This window comes from Ursus maritimus, unplaced genomic scaffold (assembly GCF_017311325.1).
Source record: "Ursus maritimus isolate PB19 unplaced genomic scaffold, ASM1731132v1 scaffold_9, whole genome shotgun sequence".
NCBI classification, from domain to species: domain Eukaryota; kingdom Metazoa; phylum Chordata; class Mammalia; order Carnivora; family Ursidae; genus Ursus; species Ursus maritimus.
The window spans coordinates 51951057-51976677 of record NW_024427107.1 but is presented as its reverse complement, the minus strand read 5'-3'; the positions used below and the strand labels follow the sequence as shown (position 1 = coordinate 51976677).

At 37.9% G+C, this 25621-nt stretch overlaps 1 long non-coding RNA gene across 1 annotated transcript in view; it reads right to left on the bottom strand.

The window, feature by feature from the left end:
• Positions 1-25621, bottom strand: part of LOC103661553 — a 190075-nt gene that overhangs the window by 36638 nt on the left and 127816 nt on the right. Inside the window, exon 4 of the long non-coding RNA XR_005833678.1 lies at positions 23601-23683. This is a non-coding gene — a long non-coding RNA (uncharacterized LOC103661553). The remainder of the gene's footprint in view (positions 1-23600; positions 23684-25621) is intronic.

Sequence of the window (25621 nt, the reverse complement as noted above, 5' to 3'; positions counted from 1 at the left end):
TAGTTTATCAAGAAAAAATGTTTTAAGTTGGCTCCAACAACCTACAATTTCCACCTGGCCTCCTGATAATCTAGAGATAGCATTAAGTATGTGGACTGTGCTTGTTGAACATGTGTATGCTTCTTCCAAGTCAGGGAACTCCCTTGAAGTGAGAAACAGTATTGTAGAGTGGAAATAACAGTGACATAAACAAAGAATCTATGATCTAGACCTTCATTTGCCATTGACTAATACCCTCACCTTGAGCAGTCTCTCTTAACATCTTCTAGCTATTTCTCCTAGGAGAAATGTGGGAATAATAACATTCATCAGCAGGTACCTGCAAACCATTGAACCTTTAAGACTTGACTTTGGTTAAGTTAGAAAGGCAAAACAAAAACAAAAACAAAAACAAAACAAAACAAAACAAAAAAACCAGAGAATTTGTCCCAGCTTGGCTGGTTGAGGTGAATAACTCTGAAAGTTTCTCCCCATTTGAGCTATTCTCCAGGACTCATTTGTGTAAAAACATGTCCATCAATAAATGGGCTGTTTTCCTGCATATACTGCACCCATTCACTATAAAAAATCAGAATCCAATGTTTCTACTGATATCAAATTTCATAGTGTCTATAAAAAAATATATATATGGAGAATGAGGATACTGACCCCATGTGACTGTGTGACTAGAGTTCATCTATTTTCTGCCTATGATAAATGGGGTGAAGCAGGGTGCTGTAGGAACACAGAAGAGGGGTATCTACCCAGGTCTGTGAGACCTAGGAAGACTTTCCAGGCAAGGTGATGTCTAACTGCTCTTCCTGAGATGCAGCCAGATTCCTCAGAGCTCTCTCTGCTAGAGTACTGGGTTCAGAACAGAGAAAAGTCACATTCTGACCACATGAATCACAGGAAGGAGCTCCTACCCCATAATGCGGCACACATGTCTTCCCTGCTCCCATCACTGTTCATCTCTGCGGTACATAACTGGGCACCTATGAGGCCAGTCTGACCATGTTCATATATCCAAAAGTGAAAACAAAATTTAAAAATGTTCATAAGCAGGGTAGTTTTACTTAACAAAAAGCATTACACAACACAGTAAACAGAGAACCTTCCTTAAAAATCTCTACAAGCAATCCTCTTATCCCAAAGTCCTAGTCTCTGTGGTAGGTGCTTCATCTCTTGCTCTCTATAGCTCTATTTAATATCTGTCTTTTCAAATGTGTCTCTATCTCTATTTCTCTGTTTGTTCTCTCACCATCTCTGTCTCTTGTCTTGTGCATTCTTTTATTTTTTTCTAATTGAGATAACTGACATATAACATCGTATGAGCTTGAAGAATTGATTTCATACATTTATATATTGCAGTAAGATTCCCACCATAGCATCACGTAATGCCCCTATCATGTCATCCTTTCTTTTTTTGTGGTAAGAACAGTTAAGGCCTAGTCTCTTAGCAGCTTTGACATTTATAATACAGTATTGTTAACTATAATCACTATATTTTACCTTAGATCTCCAGGACTTATTTACCTACTAGGTGGAAGTTTGTACTCTTTTTTTTTTTTTAAAGATTTTTATTTATTTATTTTACAGAGAGAAAGACAGCCAGCAAGAGAGGGAACACAAGCATGGGGAGTGGGAGAGGAAGAAGCAGGATCCCAGCAGAGAAGCCTGATGTGGGGCTCGATCCCAGAATGCCAGGATCACACCCTGAGCCGAAGGCAGACACTTAATGACTGCGCCACCCAGGCGCCCCAAGAAGTTTGTACTCTTAAACAACATCTTGCCAATTCCACCCCCCAGGCCCTGGTAACTACCATTGTATTCTCTGTTTCTATGAGGTCAGCTTTTTTAGATTTCACATATGAGTGATATCATACAATATTTGTCTTTCTCTGACTTGTCTCACTTAGTGTAATGCCCTCAAGGTCCATCCATGCTGTTGTAAGTGGCAGTATTTTCTTCTTTCTCATGGCTGAATAATATTCCATTGTGTGTGAATCACATCTTCTTTCTCCATTCATTCACTGATGGACTTGTGTTCTTTTCTTTAAGTGCCTCTACTTTACTCAGTTGTGTGTCTCTCAGTGTCCCTGTCTTATGTGTATATTTGTATATGTCTATGTCTTTCTTAGTCTCTCCCTTTCTATCTCCACCATCATCTCCTTAACTTGTCCACCGGCCTCTTTCTCCATCCAGACTACCTGAGACTCTTAACTCTATCTCCCAAATCCTTTCCTCTTCCTATGGGTCTATCCATATTTTTTATAGTATAAGAAGCAGTCCTTAGCTTCTTTCATTTTCCATAACCATCTCTCAATCACCCAGGAAATAAGGACTATTACCTTTGGTATGCACACTTCATAGGAGATTGGAGATGAAAAATGGTAAATGCTTATAATCTAATCATCTTTTCCCCCACCAGCCTCATCTCATTACTTCCTCCTTTGCACTCTCCTTATAGGCTAGATAGCATTTCTTACAATTTCCCAAACTCCTGCTTCTTCAGCCTGTCCATCTTGTCTGTCTTACTACCCCCTCCTCTTCCCTGGATAACTCTCACTCTTATTCTTTTATTATTTTTTTTTTTACTCTTATTCTAAAGGACTATGTCACCCACCCAGACAGTAAGCCACTCCCTTCAATGTAGAATTAGATGTCAGTGCTTCAGAAGCTCTCTGTGCTTACCATTATAGCACTCATCACACTGATCAGGGAATGTTAATAGGCTTCAGTGTCTTCTCTGTAAGACATGGCTCCTAGAGTATATGAACACGTAGGTACCTTCAGTGTCTGGTCATAGCCAGTGCTCTATAAATGTCTGTCCAATGACTAATGAAATTCTAAGCAATAAGCAGTGATCCATGCCAATCTGTCCTTGAAAGAGTCAAACTTAAACTGAAAATAAAAAGACCAATGTGCAATTACGTATAAGCCTCTCCATGTTTCTGTTTCTCAAATCACCTCAGCAAAGAGAAAAGACAAGAATTGCAAGAAAGGAGAAAAAAAAAAGCCCAGTTTCAGTGGCAAAGATCACAAACAGCTCTTGCACAATTGCAAACTGAAAACATCATGGCCGCATAGAGCCACTTTTAAACGAACATCACATAATTTGAAAAGACCATTTGTATAAAGGAGGCAGTAACTTCGGCCAACAATTCGTTTGCCACTGATCTAAGAATCTTGGAATAAATAATTTCAAGGGAGAAGCTTAAAGCAAAGGAAAATGATCCAAATCATAATCAAATGAAAATGCCGGAAGAGCTTGTTGGGTGGAATTCTTTCAAGACCCTAAATTTAACCATTTGGGATTCTCTTCTATGTATCACCCTAGTCAATCTTTGGAAATGAATGATTTCCTTCTTAAAACTAAACTACATTTCATCACAAAGATAGACCCCAACCTCCTTTATTTAGTTATTCCCCTTCACCACAGACAGTTTTCCATGTTCCATATGCAGTAAATAAGAAAATCAACGGTGGTAGCTTTTCTCTGACATGGGCAACTCAGCTATGAATATAAGAAATAAGTAACAGTTGAAATCTGTTCTCTTCTCCCAAAGAACTGAGTTAGTTATCTACACTAAATACTCTCAGTGGGGATATCACAGCTAACTGTTTCACAATGTAATATAACAAAGGGATTAAAAGGGTCAGCTTTATGATGTGTGAATGATGTGCTTAAATCATTTTATAAACAAATGTTCTGCAATAGAGGCACAAGTATTTAACTGTACATTTAAATAATACCACTCTAGGCATTGTTTAAATCTCACTTACCTGGGTTTTACTCGTTTATTAATTACCCAAACATTTACAGAATTTCTCTAAGTGTCAGGGACTGAGTGAAGTTTCTGCTATGGAGTTGAGGGTGTGAGTGAAATTTGGGATCTATATATCGAGATGAATAAGATTTGGCTTCTAGCCTGGAGGAGCACATAATTAAATAAAGAGAGAGACTTGTAAACTTGCAATTCAGCAAGAAGGACGACAATGGCTCTTCTGGGTACATTCTACAGATGAAACCTTAACCTTCAAGTTTATTAAGACAGGACTGTCCTTCATATGTCCCAGTATTAAACAATTGGCCAGACACTAATTTTTTCTAACAAATCACCCAAGAGATTAAAGTTAGTAGCAGTAGTACTGTTTTTAGGAGAAAAGAAAAGCAATTGCTTGTGCTTATTCATACAGTCATTCAAATAACATTTAGTGAGTTAGGTAATATAAGTTAAGAACTGTGCTTGGCACTGAGCATTTAGACACTGGTGTTGAAGTTTACAACATGATAGACAGACATGTATAAATTGACCTTCACGTTCCAGTGTGGTGAGGGCTATGGTGGAAGGTATGTCAAGGACCTTGAGGGCCAGGGGGAGGAGCAACTGAGCCTAGCTAGAGGGATCAAAGAGAACTTTATAGAAGAATTAACATTTGAGATAGTCTGTGAGTTTTGGAAGAGAAATAGTCTTTTCCTCACATTATTTAAGTGACTTGTTAATTTCTCTCATTTATCTCCTTTCTCTATAATCTGTTCTTCAGTTGAGTATTTCTAACAAGCCTCACAGAGCTGCCCTATCTTGAGATGGGGAGAGGAAGGTTGGTAAAAATAAGTTTAACTTAATGCCACCATCCAGCTATTGTCTGATTTCTCTATTTTCTTTCATTTGATTACCCTTTTTACATCAGAGCTATAAACTTACTATTTTTATTTCCTCTCCATTCATTTTTTGGCTTGTTAGGTATAATAACTACCACCAATGTATCAGAGTTGGGGGGGATTCTAATCTTCCATATTCAAGTTATTACATATGAATCATAATTTTGGCTTTACCACTGAGGCTCAGAGAGATGATTTGACTTGCCTGAAATTACAAAACTACTAAGAGGCAGAACCAGGATTCAGATTGATATCTGTCTTGCTGTGAAGCTTTTCTACAACACTTTGCTTCTTGTATCACATTTGTGATTATTGATAAGTTCAGGGGTCTTCTTTCTTCCTTATAATCCTTGTACTCGGTTGCATTTGATATTGTGACTTTCCTCTTCATGCAGGACATCTACTTTTGCAAGTCTGAAATCTGTTCCTCTTAAATTTTGAAACAGCACCCCAGTATTCCTTTTGGGGAACGATGTACCCTTCTTGTTCCTAATGGTTTGAAGTGGGGCTAGTCTCACTCACCCTCAGATCTACAAGTAAGCACATGACATACAAAAGAGCAAATGTAGGATGCCCAAAAGGTATATGGATATGCCAATGCTCTTGCTTATTTTAGGTAGCCCATCTCTATATAATCTTGCTTCTTCTAGGAAAAGCCCCATGTACCAGTTCTAAAAACTGAACTTGATGAAAATAACAACCAACTTACATGATTTACTGAAATCCCTGTCCTCCTTCCACTATACTATGATGATCTAGTGCTTGGCTGGTGTCCCTCCAACTTGGGCCTTCAGCTCCCAATTTACATGGCCAGTGGCCACCAGAAATGAGTCATGGGCTGGCCAGCCTGCTCTCTGCAAAGATTTTGGGTCCTCTCATTTTCTTTCTCCCTTATTCTCATTCTCTACTTGGTCCTAGTGTCTACCAGACTCCTGGTCCTTTGGATTTTAATCGATGGGGACTAAATTATATTATTAAAGCCTGAAAGTGATAGACCTTAGAAGTCTCCAAAGACTGTTTTTGTTGTTGTTGTTGTTGATTTGGTTTGGTTTGGTTTTGATTATCAACTAATTCTGCCTAGTCCTGGATACTTCAGAGCCTTTACCAGCCCAAGATCCAAACTTTAGAAACCCAAACCTAGCATTGATCCATTTGGCCAAAATCTAGTTATTCTGATGCCTCATAAGAGGGGGATCAGTTGGTTGAATTCACATCTGTCTCTCCCACTTATGATTAAGGATCTCAGGGACAAGGACAAGGTCTGATTAATCCTTGAAGCCCCCAGTTTTTAATACCATGCTTCATACATGGTAGTTACCTGTAAATTTTTGCTAAATTAAGATGACTGAATCTCTAATGACTCAGGATTATAACCTTAGAATTTCAGTTTTTAACTGTGCCAGGCATTCTCCCTCTAACCTAGAGTGACTCCAGGTTTCCCTTACATATAAATTAGAGATGCTGATTGAAACTGTCTATGAAATCCTATAACATTTTAATACCCTCAGGTGAATACTATAAAATGCATTTTATGATTATTATGTAGCAATGAGAGCCCCAAAGGAAAGGGTTTTCATATGTCATGGATTCTGAGCCTAATTTCAAAGTTATTGGTTTGTGGTATTTGTTTGTTTGTTTGTTTTTTATAAAAATGGTTTCAGAAAATAAAGTTCTAGAGTTTGGAGAAAATTGGTTTTCATTCAGATTAGATTTACGGAAATCCTAGAAATGAGAATTATATGTTATTAGACAAGATTTAATTTTCCAATGAAGAAAACAGGATTTCTCTTGCACCTGTTTCTAGCCTTCTCCTACTTTGTTACATCATAGAATTTTTTTGTTAACTGTTATTTACTCGACAAAAATAAGGAACAAAAATACATGACCACAAGAATTCTAGCTGAACCCACCACTATGAGATGAATATGGTGAATATATCACATGGGGCTGTACTTTTGTTTCTTTGGAAACATGAAATCATTCCAAAAGTGGGTATGTTTCAATTTAAGAAAATGTTAGATTTTGATTTGAAGCTGCTGCCAGGTAGAACAATATGTCAGTGAAATGATAGTTCTGGTATCACAAATAATGAGGAGTGACTCTATTAGAAGATAATACGGGAGTTTGAGGGGACTATCAAACAACTTCCTTGTTTTCTCCTCCTGAATGATGAGATGTTCAAAAGATGAACAAAATGTTCATTGAGATGAACAGAAGAATGAAGCAGCTAGAGACCAAAATAGGGCTCTTGGAGAACATGGGGCAACAATGGATTTACTGATTCTGAGTCCCTAGAATTAAGCAAATGTTCTCAACTACGCATTCCAAATACGAAGCAAGTTTGGGCATTTTACCACTACACCTTCCACATGATCTACCAGATTCTCTGAAGACAGGCAGATCCCAAACACTCAAGAAGGGACTATACTTGCCAGGTCTTCCTCTAAAAGTCACCAAGCTCTAAATCACTCTGACCCTCCTCAGAAACCGAGAGTAAAGGGACTGAGAGGGAAAAATTCCTTTCGAAAGAAAAGAGTGGGGAATAAGGGCACTCCCTATTCCTACCAGCACCCCCAGATGATATATAATTGATGCACTATTAATGCATCTGTTCTATAGAGCAGTGTTTGGAGGAGCATAGGAGAGTAAAAGAAAATTTCCATGCACGTCAGTTTTCCAAGAACTGCACTTAAAAATTTTTTCTAGCAATGGTTTTGGCTTTGTAAGTGTCCTTTTTAATTATACTTCTGAAAACCAAAAAAAAAAACTGTCTTTAACTTCCCCACAGAAACTTTTTCCCACAATTCTAGATGCCCCAAATCATGCTCTTATCTCGATAATTTTCTTTTCTTTAGAATATATTATCTGATGTATTACATTGGTCTACAATAATTCAATTCTTAAGAACATTTCCTATTAAATATGATAGTAACCCTGCTTACTAGCTAATTCGTCATAAATTATATTTTGAATACATAATACTAACCAGCTATGGAGTGAAAGATCTACAAAAGATCTTCTTAGATACTGATACCTTCATAGGCTAAGAAGAAATGGTCACAGGTGGGGTTTGAGCTGGGAAGGACACTTTCCTGGAATTCAACAGAGAAGATTCAAGAAATTTCACGAGGACTCAAGAAGTGGTCAAGATGCTGATGTTGAATTGATAAGAAAAATAAGAACTGAAATATATATTTTTCCCTGCCAACTAAGAAGCCACTGTGTACCCCAATGAAAGTAATGTTAGCAGAATAGATGGATTAAAGCAATTTCTAGAAGTTTATGGAGTAAATGAGCTATGGAAATGGAAACCACACTATTATTGAATGCAGATTTCCATTTCTAAAGGTTTAGTTGTGAAAAGAAGAAAGTACAAGATCTTACAGGAAAGTTTAGGTCAAGGGAAAAATCAATGTTCTTTCATAAAAATTGCTACCAATAAATAAACAGACACTGAAACCCTGTAGTAATTAGTAAAATATATTTTACATAATGGCATATGAGAAAGTACTAATTGCTGTGTTCCCAATAAGTAGACTATATAGACAATATAAAATGAGGCTAAATGTGATGAACAAACAATATATGCAAGAAAGTGAAGAGAGTGGCGAGTGGGCCAGGGATTTCATCAAAGTCTTTGTGGAGGGAGTAGGGCTTGTTTATTTCTCCAAAATTAATTAGGATATGAAAAAACTGGATAAAAGTTCTTTCAAGAGGACAACAGCAGAAACAAAGGTATTGATCCAGGCATGATGGTTAGGATGCAAGTTGCATTTTAAACATCCAATCACATTATTCAGAAACAGCCAATCAAACTAATCTCCTTATTCAGAAATCTCAAGCAATTGGCCAGTCTTCTCCCTCAAAAGACCACCAAAACCAGAATTATTAGTGAAACTAGACATGGGTCAAGTTAGAGGAAATAAAACAGATTCAGTTGGTTCATGGCAGGTTGTTTTTTTGTTTTTGTTTTTTTTTCCCTTTTCCATGTCCAGGCACATAATTATAGTATATCACATATACCAGACACTTGTTCAAGCGCTTTATCTATTTTAACTCATTTCCTCCTCACAGCAACTCTAGAAGCAAAACACTTCTATTTATGTCCATTTTACAAACAGGAAAACTGCAGCACAGACTAAGTAAATTACCCCAGGTGATGCAGGTCGTAAGTAGCACACCTGGGATTCAAACCCCAGGCAGTCTGGTGCCTGGGTGTGTGCTCTTAAGTACTGCTCTAGCCTGCCTTTTCCTCCGCTACCTTTAATCTTTTTGCTTCCTTTTTTAAGATCTAAGTCAAAGTAATAGATGCTCATGGTCTAAAAATTTCAAAAGTACATTATGTCTTGGCCTACTCACTAGCTCTGCAATAAACAGTTCTTTGTATAACAATGGGGAGAGGAAATGGGTGAACAGAATGGTACAACTTTCCATAAACACATGCCAAAAAAAAAATCCCCTCCTCACTTCACTTCTCATTCTGCCTTTTTTCCCTGTCACTTTGGGGTCCAAATGCTCTCTGGGCATCATCAGGAAGATTAGCTGACAGTACCTCAAACTGACACACACACACACACACACACACACACACACTGAAGCTCCTTCCTCCATATTTTCTGGGCTAACAGCCACCCTCAGATTCTATTTCATCTTTTAACGTGCTCCCATTCTCTTTCCAATTGTTAGACATTTTTAAAAAATTCACTTTTGATCTTCATCCTATCCTATCTTTCTTACAATGTATTTATTTCATTTTGTGTTTCCTCATTATAATTTTCTTAAATCTCAGCCAGAAACCACGGAGAAGATTCTTTTTTCTTTTTTTTAAATTTATTTATTTGTCAGAGAGAGAGAGAGCACAAGCAGATGGAGCGGCAAGCAGAGGGAGAGGGAGAAGTGGGGAGCCCGATGCAGGGACTCGATCCCAAGACCCTGGGATCATGACCTGAGCCGAAGGCAGATGCTTAACAGAATGAGCCACCCGGGGAGGTTTTTGTTGTTGTTGTTGTTTTTAAAGATTTTATTTATTCATTTGACAGAGAGAGACAGCCAGCAAGAGAGGGAACACAAGCAGGGGGAGTGGGAGAGGAAGAAGCAGGCTCCCAGCAGAAGAGCCTGACGTGGGGCTCGATCCCAGAACTCCAGGATCACGCCCTGAGCCGAAGGCAGACGCTTAATGACTGAGCCACCCAGGCGCCTCTGTTGTTGTTGTTTTTTAATATTAGTGATATTTGGGGTACCTGGATGGGTCAGTGGGTTAAGCAACCACTTTTGGTTTTGGCTCAGGTCATGATCTCAGGATCCTGAGATAGGCCCCACATCAGGCTTCGAGCTCAGTGTGGAGTCTGCTTGAGATTCTTTCCCCTGCTTCTCCCTCTGCTCCTCCTCCTGCTTGCATTCTCATGGGCACTCTAGCTCTCTCTCTCTCTCTCTCTCTCTCTCTCAAATAAATAAATAAATAAATAAGATGAGAGGGAGAGAGGAAAAATGCAGAAAAATAGTTGATGAATAAATTCCTAAAAGAGAGTAGAAATCGGATGCAGCATATAAACAAAGAAGTTCCTTAGCAAGGAAGAAAACATTTATTCATTCAGCAAATATTTATTGAACTTCTACTATGTGCCAAGCAATGTCAGAAGCACTGGGAAATATAGCAGTAAACAAACAGAAATTCCTTTTTTTATGCTTACATACTGGTGGGAAGAGACAATGAACAAAAGAAGTGAACATACAAAATGTTCTATCATAGTAAGCACTGTGGAGAAAAGTAAGACAGGAAAGGGAGCTAGAGAGTGGTAGCGGGATTAGGTAGGTGGGGCCAATTTTAAATAAAGTGATCAGAAAAAGCTCATGGAGAAAAAAAATATTTTAACAACAACCTGAACTAAGTAAAAGGAAAAGCAGGCAAATAACCTGAGGAAGTCTGTTGCAGGCAGAGAACAACAAATACAAAGGCCTAAGGCCAAAACATATTCAAGGAAGAGCAAGGAGGTAGATGAGTAGTCAGTCATAAGGTCAGAGATGCAATGGTGAGCCTACTGGTATAGAGCTTTATGGGCCCTTGTAAAGAAGGGCTTTTGTTTGGGATGAAATGGGAAGACAATGGAGAATTTGGAGCTGATACTGTGATCTGATTTACATTTTTAAAATAATGACTTCAGCTGCTGTGTTGAGAACAGACTGTGAGGCCACAAAGGCAGATGAAAGAGGAAAAATTAGGGGATTATTGCAGTAATCTAAACAAAAGATTATAGTGACTTGGTTGGCAAGTATGACTCCAAAATTTGGGACCTTAACAACTAGAAAGATCGTCATCATTAACTGGCATGGGGAATACAATGGAAAAGCAGAATTTGACAAGGAAGATCTGGAGTTTTGCTCTGAACATGTTACATTTGAGAAGCCTGGTTGATATCCAGTGGAGATGTTTAGTAGACAATAAGAAGTATGAGTCTGGAGTTCAGGGAAGAGGTTTGGCTGGATAAACAGCATATAGCTGATAAATATAAACTCATTTTCCCTTAATATAAAAAGAGAAGAATGGATGCTACTTTGGGAAGTTTTATAATATAGGGAATGGAAATTATTAGCATTCGACAGCCTCTATTTCCTCTGTCAAGACTGAGGCAGTTATGTACTAAAAGAGAAAGAGTTCAGGCTATGAACCAGCATCAAATAAAAGGGTTGCCAAGTGGCACTGAGAGCCCAGCTAGACTTGAAAATACTCAGCTTGTAGTAGTTCCAGTTTGTGGTTATGCAGTTTTATTTCTGCAATGTTCAGTAGCCTATGTGGTAAAGCAGGGTAGGTAGGTCTTGAATTCATTAAGAGTTAAGGAACAACTGGTGGGGGTAGAGGAAGAAAAGGGAGGCAGAAAATTAATGATTCTGGTGACAGTATTATAGAATTGATGACCAAAGAACCCAAACTGAACAAGAAGGATGTATAATAGGAGTGGCAAGAAATATTTACATGTAATATAGGAAATTGATATAATACAGTACCTGGACTCAGAGAAGCTTGATACCATGTAACAGAAGTTACATTTTACAACACCAAGATCCTTATTCATACTCTAAGAAGTACACCACTGTAAGTATAATTTATAGGACATTCAAGGAAGGAAAAAGTTTGCAGTAAAACTGATACTTTTAATAGTTGTGAAATTTCTTTCATTGCTCAGACAAAGTATCTTTGCTTTTTCATTCCAAACTGGTTTCATTTGATTCAAGCCAAAATCCCATGTGATTCTTTCTAACTTTCCCTGGAATTTTTCAACACACATAGGCATAATAATATAATTGTGGTCAGTCAAGTCCCTTAACAAAGGATAGAATGTCTTCTCATGGCATTCCAAAGAGATGACTTAGTCTGAGCTGAGTAGAGAGTGAGACAAGTAATGGCATGGAGGCTCTCTGTAAGCAGCTCTACGTTCATGTTGACTTGATTCAATGAAATAATAATACAGCTTTCTTTTAAGTGTCTGCAAAATGCTAAAACTTTGAAAGATAAATCTAGAGATGAGTAAATGTCTTTCTTATCATCCTTTCCAAATATCGGGATATCTGACAAACTTATAACAGGTTACTAATGAGAAAGAATTCTGAAATTGCATTTACAGAGCTCATAGTAAAGCAGTAACAAAAACCAGCCCTGGCTAGTTTAAGTAAAAAGGGAACTGTATTGGAAGGAGACTGAAGAAAATTAGAAATCCAAAGAGGTGAACAACCAACCTTAGGAAGGTCAGGAACTAGGACAGACTGGGGACTCTGAGGCAGGAATGGTGAATTTTTACTTTATAGAGCTGCCCACATAAGTCCATAGGAGAGCTAAGGTAATAACTATTTTTAAGTACCTTAATGTAATCACATTTTGCTTTTTTTTTAAAAGTTTTTTTTTTTAATTTTAACTTATTTATTTTTAAAGATTTTATTTATTTATTTGACAGAGAGAGAGAGAGCATAAGTGGGGGGAGCAGCAGAGAGAGAGGGAGAAGCAGGCCCTCCGCTGAGCAAGGGACCTGATGCTGGGCTCGATCCCAGGACTCTGGGATCAAGACTTGAGCCAAAGGCTGACACCTAACTGACTGAGCCACTCAGGCGCCCCATTTTTTTAAATTTTAAACTTATAGATCAGGAGATCATTTAGCTCTTCTTGTGTAAGAAATCGCTCAAAAACTTAGTGACTTAAAACAACTGCCTATTATCAGTCATGATCCCATGAGTAGTCTGGGTGGTTCTTCTGGTGTGTACCAGCTTGACTGATCTCTGCTGGGCTCTTCCATGCAGCTGTAGTCTGGCAACCGGTTGGCTGGCAACTAGACAATCTAGCATTTTGTATTAGTTTCCTATTACTACTGTAATATATCACCATAAACTTATTTAAGCAACACAAGTTTATTATCTTACGTTTCTGAAGATCAGAAGTCTGGAGTAGGGTAAAAGCAAGGTATCAGCACAACTGCACTACTTCTGGAGGCTCCCGAGGAGAATATGTTTCCTTGCCTTTTCCAGATTCTAGAGGAATTCCTTGTCCCATGGCTCCTCCTTCCATTTTCAAAGGTAGCAGTAAAGCATTTTCAGATCTTTCTGTGACTTCTACCCTTGTTTCCGTTCTTACATCTCATTCTCTAAGTCTGACCCTCCTATCTTCCTCTTCTAAGGACCCTTGTGATTACAATGAGCCCACCCAGATAATTCAGAATAATCTCTTCATTTCAAAATCCTTAACTTCATCATGTCTTCAAAGTCTCTTTTGCCACATAAGGTAACATATTCATAGGTTCTGAGATCAGGATGTGGATATCTTTGGGGGAGGAGGCTTATTTCGCTTCCTACAGATGGCTTCACTTACAAATCTGGCAGTTGGCAGCCTGTCAGTCAGGATGCCTCAGTTCTCCTCCATGTGATCTCTCTTTCTCCTAATAGGTTAACTCAGGCTCATAAAATACAGTGGTCTCAGGGCTCTAGCTCAGCAAGACGTCAGGCTCCAATGTATAAGCACAGTCAAGTCTCTGCTAGTATCACATTTGCTTAGGTCCCTTTACCCAGAGCAAGTCACATGCCCTACTCAGATTCCACCTCTTTATGGGAGGGTCTGTAACATCGCACTGTAAGGACTTGGATACAAAGAAGGGAAGAATTTGTGGCCATTTTTACAATTTATTATTACTAGCAGAGTATGTGAGAGAGACCTTCTAAGACAAGTCCATCACTGGTTGGCATAACCCACCTCCTTGTACAATTGTTTTCTCTGCCTAGAATGCTCAAAATGCATTCCTCTCTTCCTGGCTAAATTATTTTTCTCCTTCTTTTCATAACTTAAATATAACCTCCTCCAGGAGGCCCCCTCCTTTCGCTATCATCATACTCAGTACTTACCCCTGACATAGCACTTAACTACACTGCAATTAGCTGTTTATTTTTCTGCCTTTCAACCTAGACTATAAGCTTCTTATGAGCAGAAAATGGGTCAGAGTTGCTCTTGCTTTCCCAGTGACTTGGTAATACAACCTGCATGTAGTAGTTTTATAATTTATTGAATAAATGTATTAATAAATGTTCTATAAACTCCATCCTTGAGTTATTAATGTTTCACTAAAATATATTTATATTTAATAAATCTTTAATCATTTTTTTCTACTTTGGAATGCAATCTTTCATTGATAAGCTAAGAAAGACAGGAATTACTCGCACTAAATATTGGTTGCAGAAAGTTTTGCTGTAATAAAAAAATAATGATTTTGGAAACTTGACATCACAAATCGATTGTGTGACGTGTAGGAAATCCACAGATTTCCACCAAGGGTGCTGATTTGCTAAACTAGAGGTCTCTGAGGCTGTCTTCAATTGGGTGACCAGTCAAAATTAGGAATCCAAGGCTAACTTAACTGGAATCCCTTCAAACTAAACACAAAATAAAAAATGAAGTATTTTGGGATATTTCCAGGAAGGCCTTAAGGGGCTGCCTGATTGCTGTGAATACATAAGGCAGAAAGCAAAGATTTCCGAGATTACATGACTCAAGGGCTAAGATTCCAGAGCGGCAGACACAACATGAGTAAGCAGGCTGCTCTAAATTGCCAGAGGAATGAAGGAATCAAATAGGAGATGGTGAGTTACAAGAAACAGAGCTTATGTGGGGAGAGGATATTCTGTATGCCTGTAACTGAGAAACCCAGCTACAATATAAGCTAAAATGAAATGTACAGATGTTTAATATGATGAAATAACCAAGAAGAACCATCCCTTTGTTATTCCAAGGACCATACTTGGAATATGTGTGGGTGCCATGTATTTTTTTTTTTTTTAGTTCAGGTAATGTATATTTTTATAACCTGAGTTATGAAGGAAAAAATGAATAAAAACCACATTGAAGTTCAAAGACAATCAAGTTAGTTGATGTTTAAATATTTTGAGAGTGTTTCTAGCCTAATGTTAAAACTGTCACTGTTAATGCACTGAATATGTTACAAAATCTCAGTTAATTATGCCTTAAAACAGATTACGGTTTAATAACAATAACAACAAATTCCAGGCTCTTTGAAAATTTCTTAATTCTAAGCCTCCAAAAATAATGTACCCTAAAAGGCACATTTATGTTTATTTGAAACTCATTCATGAAATACCCAGCCATGCAAACTGGATATAGCCAAATAATTGTTATTAATGTTGAATTCTTAGATTTTAAAATCCAAAGACTTAGTTAATTTAATCCACACAACAACCCTGAGGGGTTTATTATTATCTTCATTTTTCAAATGTGGAACTGGGTGCAGAATATTTAGCTAACTTGTCCAAGGTCATGTAATTATCAAATACTTCAGTCTGAACAGTTGATCCCTGAACCTACTCCCCATAGCACTACATTGGCTTTTTTACAATATACTGTGTCTTTCATCCTAAACTGAACATTTAGCATTGACACACTGGGATGATTTAGAAATACTCTAATAGAGTCATTTCAATTTAACAAATATTTCTTGAGCACATGTTAAGTATGAAGTTCTTTACTAGCCTTTCCCCTGAAAACTCATAGCAAATATATATGAAGTGGTGGTTTACTGATTTCACAATTTCTTTTAAAATAATTTTGCAATTGCCATATTATCCAAGAGGGGCAAGTATAATCTGAATTCACAAATTCAGATGTGTAAGAAATAACATTTATTCATTGTTCATTAAATGTATTTGAATTCTTGTGCAAGCTTCCTTTGTGTTCAGCTGGCAAGAAATCCATTCTGTTGATTCTGTTGCTTCCCTCCTCCAGGGTTGTAAGAGGCCCAAAGGCCCAAAGGCTTACATAGCATCACATTATTGGGAGTGGGGGCAAGAGGAGTTCCTTGGTCATCACTCAGCATCTCCCTATGTCCATTTCATAGCTTCCTCTAAGTCTGATGGCTTGGCTGCTCCTGTGCCCCCTGTGCAGGGTATGCCAACCACGGGCAAGTCTGGGAGGCCCCGTACCAGGATCATTCTCTCTTGATGGTCTAATTTTGGAGATTTTGCCATGTCTCTAGGACATGATTATAAAATGGGGAAGCTTCCCCTCTGATCATAGACCTTAGATTTCTCTCCAGCCTAACCAAAATATTTCCTTTCATCTGGATCTCAAAGGAACCTCTATCCTCTCCTCTCTTTCAAGGATACCTGGCATAAACCTTTAAAACTGAGTATAGGTGTTTTTTTAAAAAACCCTGAGTTCAAAGAACTTCTCCCTTATATTCTGAAAAATTTACAGGTGGCAAGAAATTGCTAAAAATTAAGCTCTCTTCTTGAAAAGGCAAGAAGGAAGAAATGTATCTATACAAACTAAGCCTGCCCAGTGGCTCCTTTAATCTAAACCAATGGTTCTCCAAGTGATTCCTGGACCAGCAGCATTAGCATCATCTGGGAACTTGAAATGCAAATTCTTGGGCCCCATCCCAAATACACTGAATCAGAAGCTCTAGGGTTGGGCCCCACAATCTGTGTTTTAAAATATCTTTGAATGAATCTGATGCCTGCTAAGTCTGAGAACCACTGATTTAGGCTATGCATAGGTTCTCTCTATATGAGAGGCTCTATCATAATGTTGACTGGATAGTCTTGAAATTAACCATTTACTTGTCTCCTCCATCAGACTGTTAAATTCCATGAGAGCAGAAACTAGGTCAGTCTTTCACACTGCTATTCCTATTGCCTAACACAATACCTGGAACATAGTGAGTGCTCATAAATGTGTGCTGAGTGTATTAAAAAATGAATGAGTATAGAGATGTTTTATCTTCAGGATTATTTTTCTAGCTTTACCAGATTATTATTCAGAGTAGGGTCATGAGCTTGCAATAATTCCTAAAATGAATTCAATAACTTTTGTACCCAAAACTTAGGGAAACAGAAAGCAGATTAAATCTACAATCTTACTAAAACTAAATCCATGGGTTCATTCACTCACTCAATATTTATTAAAAACCTATCTACTACTAGGTGTTCTGCTAGGAAATTTGGGAGCTAGATGGATGAGTAAAGTGTATTCTTGGCTCTCAAAGAATGTACAACTCTGTAGCCAAATTAAATTAATTCTAAACCTATTAATTAATTCTAAACCTAAAACAAATCTGTTGGGCACAATGGATTATTGAAGAATGAGCAGGTAAAGCCATGTTTGTTGAAAGTGTACAGACCATTGAAGTTTTCCAGCTTTGGCAATATCTCTCTAGGATTATTCAAGCTTATTAAAGAATGATAGGTAATATATCCTTTAGCTGATGAAATACTTTCATATTTTCCTAAATATGTTTATGTATTTCTAACTATATATTTGAACATATTCACTTGGATGATACATGGGTCCTCCCACTTAAAAATTCTACTACTAATCATTGTATTTGCTAACATTCACTGAGTTTAAGTTTTCACAGTGCCAGGCACAATGTCAAGTACAAGTTATTTGGGGCACCTGGGTGGCACAGTCGTTAAGCATCTGCCTTTGGCTCAGGGCGTGATCCCGGCGTTCTGGGATCGAGCCCCACATCAGGCTCCTCCGCTAGGAGCCTGCTTCTTCCTCTCCCACTCCCCCTGCTTGTGTTCCCTCTCTCACTGGCTGTCCCTCTCTCTGTCAAATAAATAAATAAATAAAAATCTTAAAAAAAAAAGTACAAGTTATTCATTACTAATTATCGTATCATACCAACAGTATTCCCTAAGAGCAGTTAAATTCTCCCTCAGAAACCTAGGACACTAAGAGATCACATGGAAAATATAGATCACATGGAAAATATAGATGTAGTGAAGTTTATGAAATCTCTTAATGATCAGATCTTTCCCAACTACAGATAAAGAAGGCTTTGGTGAGAGCTAGTAAGGAATATTATTGGGTTGGACAGCAGATTAATGAATTTAGTGTTATTTTATATCCCAATTGACCATCCAGACTGGATAGAGAGCCACCTGTCACACAAGTCTGCTCACTTTGGAGGAATGCTCATGTAGTCCAAAGATCCTAGGAAGGGATGTGTAGAGAAAGATAGAAAATAGTTCCATGCACGATTATGGACAAAACCAAATTGTGAATGAGTTCACATGATGGGTGAGCCCTCATAGTTGTTAATCTTGAGTGCAGTGACAGTGAAATACATGCCAGGAGAGAGAAAAACACACCAGTCCAGATAGGCCTCATCAGCGTTGGTGCAGGGCTAATGAAACAGTATTTGGGCACTGGCACTGGCACTGGCATGCTGTCCCTGAAAATGACAGCTAAACATATGGTCTTCAAATTAAAATGAAGAAAATGGACTCTGTCAATAAGGCATCATCCTCTAATTTACTAATTTTCTTTGTACCTTTCTGCTTTCTCCCAAAGTCTTTTATGATTATGATTTGCTATTATAATCAGAAAGCAAATTTTGTTGGTTTTGAATAGCACTCAGATTTCCAGGCAATCAACTTACCTGCCAACTTCAAAAGGATAAGTAGCTTCTTACCTTCCCTATTATACTGTAAGTCGATATTCTAAAATATTCCAACTTGAAGTACAGAATTAAGAAAAAAGCAGGATAATCTATAGCATCACAATCCTATGTAATGACTAGGCTTTGATTTTTTTTCCTATTTTGGGGGAGAAAGTAATGAAACAGCAACTGGACAGAGAGAAAGGGTTGAAGCAAAAGCGTTTTCTATATCATTCCTGACTGAAAAAACACTAAATAAATGGCTAAAGTGATGATATTATTCTTGAACAGGTATGGGTGGAATAGAGCTGCACTTAATAGCTTCCCTGGAAGCAATCAAGGCCTGTTGCTTGAGAAATAATTATGAACCTCACTGTTTAACATGATGTGTTCCCTGGCTATGATGCTAATTGCAGAAAGGCAATGGGGTCATTATCTTAAGACACGACTATGCCAAAATGACAATATTTTTCTGAATCAATGCATTGTAGTAACAGACTCTGAATAAACTATCCAAAAGTTGATTATATAAATGATATTGCCATTTTTCCAAACAAAAAATGTATTCTCACATATTTATTGCTGTAGGCCTGAAATAATTAAATATCCAATATTCCTCAATGAATAAATTATAAATAAAAGAAAATGATGGAGGGGCTACCTTCAGATTAAAAGAGGCCGACAAGGCCTTTTTTTTAAAAGTATAGTCAAAATAAAACTGTATTGACTAGGGATATACATTTGAGTGACAAACTACAAAGAAATAAAAATTTAAGAAGTCATTATTATAAAATCTAGGATAGTAGTTACTTTTGAGGGAATGGAGGGAGTTGCAATAGAGACAGGGAACCTAGGAGGGGTATCTAAGATTGATTGACAGAGTACTTCTTTACCTGAGTGCTGATGTCAAGGATGTTTGCCTTATAATAATTTCTTAGGACCAAACAATTAAGTTATTTTTAATTGGTACATACACACAAAAAACCACAAGTATTTTGTATTAAATCTAATATTTTAAAAATTGCAACAGTGGATCTCAACTAAAAGTGGTATCTCTCCCCAGCCCTATTCCTCATTCAGCAAGGTTTGGAAATTTGAGGCAGCGGGTTGATGTCAAGATTAATAGTCAAAATTACTATGAGGACGTTTTTAATGGTCATTATGACTGGAGTTCGGGGGCATTAGGAACATTACAGAGGCAAGGTCCATAAACATGCTGCAGCCCAAGAAGATTCCTATACAATAGGAAAATTATTCTGTGCAGAATGTCAATAGTGTCACCTATGTGAAACTAACAGATCAGTGACGATACCTTATGCTCCATTACATCTATTTCATAATGCTCATTTCTGTCCTTTAAGAATGGAAACAATGTGTGTGTATGTGCATGTGTGTGTATGTGTATGTGTACAGGAACCAGTCTATCAATTTTTAGGTTGAAGATTTCATTTCACAGTTTTGTAAATTGTGGTTTAACTGCATATGGTTAAGTTCACAGGCTTTAGAGTCAGTCTTGAACAAGTTACTAATCTTCCTAAAATTCAGTTTACTTATATATAAAATATTAGTGTCTACATGTATCAGTTAGCTATTGCTAAGTAACCAACCACCTCAAAACTTCGTGTTTAAACTAATCAGAACATGCTATTGCTCATAATCTGGGCCAAGCTGGGCTGACCTCAGTTAGATTCACTCAGGCTTCTTCGATCACCTGGAAGGGTAGTTGGGGGTTAGAATGTCCTTGCTTAGACTATCTTAGCTCTTCTCCAATATAACTCTTGTCTCTCCAGAAAGCTAACCTAAACCTGTTCACTGGTGGTAGCAGAGGTCCAAGAGAAATAAGGGAAATGTGCAAGCACGTTTTCAAGTCTTTGCTTGCATCAAATTTGCCAATGTTCTATTGAACAGACCAAGTCACATGGCCAGGCCTTGAATCAGTGTTGAAAGGAATTATTAAAGGGTATGGATTCAGGGATGCTATGGTCTGAATGAGTCTCCCCAAAATTCATATGTTGAAATCCTCACCCCCAAAGATAATGGCATTAGAAACAAGAGCCTTTGGGAGGTGCTTAAGTCATTAGGGTGCAACCTTCATGAATAGGATTAGTGTTTTATAAAAGAGAGTCCAGAGAGATCCCTAGCCCCTTCCCCCATGTGAGGACACAGCAAGAAGTTGCCAGCTATGAGCCAAAAAGACGGGTCTCAGCAGAGAACATGACCATGCCCTGATCTAGGGCTTGAGCCTCCAGAACTGTGAAAAATAAATTTCCATTGTTTATAAGCCACCCAGTCTGTGGTATTTAGTTACACTGGTCTAAATGGACTAAGACAAGGGATATACGAAAAATTGTAGCTACTAATAAAACCAACCTACCAACCTACCAGATGATATCACAGAGCTGTTTTTAGAACCACGTATGACAATAAATGTATAATACTTACTTCAAATCTGATATACAGTAAGTGCTCAATAATTGTTAGTGATTCTGAGGAGCAAGAGGCTATACCCATAACATTTCAAACTCGTTACTCAGTATAGCTGAATATAACAAGTTATGGAATTATGGCAATGTCTGACTGCTTTCTTTCTAGAGAAAAAAATTTTAAATGCTAGAGACTTTGGAAACTTCACCAAATTTATTTAAACTGAAAATTTATTACTTATATCTGGGTTGACTTAGGTTGAACGTCTTAAAAAACCACAACACAAATAATGAGGAAAACAGCATGAAGAACATGAGTTTTCCTAGGATCTTACTAACAATGAAATAGACTCATAGTTAAAAAAAAAAAATTAATGTGAAGGTCATTTCTCTCCAGTGAAGTTCAACAGACAACCTGAAAATTTTGAACTTAAACCCTGAGAAACTGAAAAGTATGTAGAAGTTTCTGAGCAGAGTTCTTCAAATGTCACAAAAGCAAATTCTCATTTTTAATTAATAATTGTGAAGTGACATGGTATGAATGCACCTTGAAAATAGCTTTTAAAAGCTTTAAGTGTGCAAAAGTTTTCACTGACCCTTTAGAATATACACTGGCCCTACCCACAGTTCTACTTTCATGCCCAAGTGCGAAATGGGCAGACAGGTGCACACAGAAGTACATTCAGAGTCGGGCTGAAGTAGCAGAATGTGTCTGCAAAGAGAGAAGATGGTGATACCCGGGAACTAGAAATACTCAACGACCCTATCAGGTAAGTAAGCACCAAATAATTTCCTTCCAATTAATTATTTTACTAACTTTGCTTTCCAGCCAGAAACAGATAGGTAGTAAAATAGATTACATCATCAGCTTTGTTGCTGAAGACTTGCCACTAATTGTGCCTTAGCCGGGGGTATTAGATTCCTATTGTTGCAGGAGCAAATTACCACAAATCTACCAGCTTAAAACAACACAAATGTATGCTCTTACAGTTCTGGAGGTCTGAAGTCCTAAAGGGAATGGATTGCTTCTCACTCAGATAACTCTGTGGGCTCTTCCACCAGACTTTCCACAACCACTTAAAATTTCCTCATCCTGACAGAGGTTTGATGAATAAAACCAAAGCTCTTGGAACTTGTTATCATCAAATTGTGAAGAGACACAATGGATTGACAATATGAGACTGGAAGGCTGTAGAATCAGGGCTGGGGGTGAAGAGGAATACATACAAAAGACCAGCTACCATGATGAACAAGAAGGATGGGAATTTTCTGATAGCCCCTCCAGCCAGAGTGAAAAAACCTAATACTTAGGGGCAGGCAGAAAACTCTCAGATCACTTCTACTGCTCAGTTTATGCTGCTGAACTCTTCACTCTGAAATGTCGTTCATCTTGGGGAGCCCTGGTGCTTTGTATACAATACTGTGCAGACCCGCTGGCACTGCCAAGGCTGTAGGGCTTGAGCTAGGTGTGCAGGTCAGCAGAAAAGTGAAGTTGAGGAAATTTCTTTCTCCAGATGATTAAAGAGGAGCAGCAGTCTTAGTTTTCTTAGAATGGGCAATCTCTGAAAGTCAGCCTTATTGCCAAAATGAAGGGAAATGCAGTGGCTGAACAAAAACAAATGAACAGGTTTGGCAAAGACTAAATATCCTTTCAACTGGTATGGGTAGCCATATCTTGTGGAACATCTTCGAAAGTTACAACAGGCCCACGAGACGGCTGCTCCTTTCTATTATGGTTAATGGATTTTAGGCTAACGTATAGTTTCAAGAGAAAAGAGGGACAATTTATAGGAGGAAATTAAGAGGAATATTTGGTTGAACATAAATAATGCTAAGCAGCTCCTTTTACCAGTGCTAAAACATGATTTTCTTATTTCTAGGCTCATTTCATCAGCTGTCATTTGTTAAATACCATTTTTGGGGGGATAGGGGCAGGGACGAGAGTTTATTATTGTGGTTTCTCTGCCAGTTACTCTATTTCTGTTCTGATTCCTTCACCAGAATGTTAAGTTGTGTGGCCATGAAAATAGTCCTGGCTGACTGCTTTGTGTTCTGTGACCACATACTTCCTTTTCTCTCAAGGGCCATATGAAATGTCAATGAGGAGCTTCAATTTGTCACTGTCATTTTTTTGTTTGTTTTCTATCTTCTACTTGGTAAATTCCTTTTTGCCTGGGCTTATAGTCACTTCCACAGAGAAAGATACTTGTCTTTGAGATTTTAGCAAAGTACTTTTTCCATTAAAACCAAATAAAATAAAGTAAGAAACACCCCATTTAAATAATGTTTAATTGCTTCAAAAATGTGTTATTTTGGAAGTTTTATGCCTAACATTATGGTAGAAAGAAGAATTTTAGTTCCCCCAAACTTGTATGTGAGGGTGGTAACTACTGAAGCTGGGTAAGGAGTATGGACAGCCATGCTCCATGAGAGCATGATTTAGAAATCAATACTGATTAATATTTAGACATCAATATTGATACAACAATTACAAAACTGATACCTACAGCAAGTGTGCTCACTAGGGGCGAGCTTACTCTTCCAGGGAGAGATAGAGAAAGAGAGAGAATATGAATAAGAACAAAGCCTAGTGGGAAATCATACCTGCGTTCCAATCCCAGCTCTGGAATTTACTAGTTATATAGTCTTGGAAAAGTTCTCTTATTTCAGAGTCTCAGTTTCCTTACCTGTGAAAAAAGGATAATGGTATATTCTTCAGAATTATTACAAGGAACACAAGAGATCATTTTCTTAAGTTCATAATTAGTCGCTGATAAGCACCAGTCATTCATTGGCTACCAACCTAAATGAGAAGACAGATTAAGATGAGAGTAAAGAAAGAAAGGAGGGGTATTTAAGTACGATCAGGGAGGGAAGGGGAAACCAGTACACATTCTACTTGCTTATTTCCCCAGGGCCAGCTATGTTTCTCTCCTCTCAACACTTAATATTTTCACAATTGAGTCATAATTGCTCATAAATTAAGATGTAAATATCCCATTGTTTCTTGGAGTGAGAATGAGTGTAGAAAAGTCTACAATTATTACAGTAACCCTCTAAGTGATAAAAACCAGTTTCCACAGAGACGTGACAGATTTTTCTCAGAAAAAAACAAAGCTCACAGTTTTATTTCATACAAATCATAAATGTGTGACTTTTATTACTCTGGGAGAAGTAGATTGTTGCCTAATGTTATTTGAACACATTTCTTCCCAATATGGAATTATTAACTCAGTATACTTGGGCCCAGGATACTCTGAGTTAGAATGGTGGGGAAATGAACCAACCCCACATTCTAACCTTGTCAACTAGGAGAACATGTTCTTACTGTTCATGGCAGAGTCATTTTAGAACTAAGAGCAACCTTGATCCAGCTCTCTCTCATTTTGCCAATGAGGGAATTAAGTGCAGTCTCTCACTTTAGGTTAGTGACTTGCTCAGAACCCACATAGCAAGAAAATGACAAAGGGAAATCCAAATGTAAACCTTTTCTATGAGATCAAAAATGACTATTCTATCCTCTAATCCTAATATAATTAGAACTTCAATAAATATCTATTGAACAAATGCATGAATTCTAACTTGAAAATCAGTTCATTTTCTACTCCATGTGGTAACCACATACCCTCTAGTAACTGCCCATCCTTTCTCCCTCCCTCGGTACCCAACCTGTAATTGAAAAAAATATTTGCACTTACTGTAGATGTGTCATGTTATCTCATTCCCCTATGACAGTGCCTGTGTTATACCCACTACTGGGTTGTCCTGTCTTTTCCCTCCACCTGTATTCACGTAGCTAGGAGGGCCCACTAGACTTGGTTCAGGCGTCATGTATATCTTGAGGCATTTCATAGCCTCCCTAAATCCCCACCAGGATGAGACAGCAACTCATCTCTCTTAGCATCCCTGAGTTCTCAGTAATTGTTACAGTCTACTGCAGCCTACTGTTTGCTCACATACATCCCTATCTAGATTGTAAGTCCTATGAGTACAGGAACCAAGTTTTCTCTCCCATCGAAGCCCTAATGTCAATGGAGACTGATATATAGTAAGTGCTCAATAAATACCTGACAGAAGGCTGGATGAATATGTTACTAATTAATTTCATACAACTATGTACAACTCCAGTGGCCTGTGTCATTCAAAACAAGATAGAAATATTTCAACTGATGTTTCCTATCATCTGAGTTTGATTTACAAAAATGGAAGAGTTAGGAAGTAAGGTTTATAACTTTCCCTTCCTATTAGTCTCAAACCAAATATGAGTCCGTACCTAAATATGCTGAATCCTTTGAGCATGCTTTTGACATCAAGTAGAAAGCAAATGGGATAGTTATAACCACCATGCCCCCAAACCCCTTGGAAAACTAGAGGAGGGGAAAGTTCTGGGATCCTGTTTTTCCCAAGTGACCTAACAGGACCAAACCACATCCAAACTGGCAACTTCCCTAAGATACCTTTCCCAGTGTCTGTGACCATGGCTTTCTTTGTAACCCAAGGAGGCCTTACTTCTTTCATATGCCACTACTTGCACCACCAATATCCTCACCATGACACTTTTTATTAAGTATCTATACTAGCTTGTTAGGGCTGCCATAACAAAGTACCACAAGTTGGGCAACTTA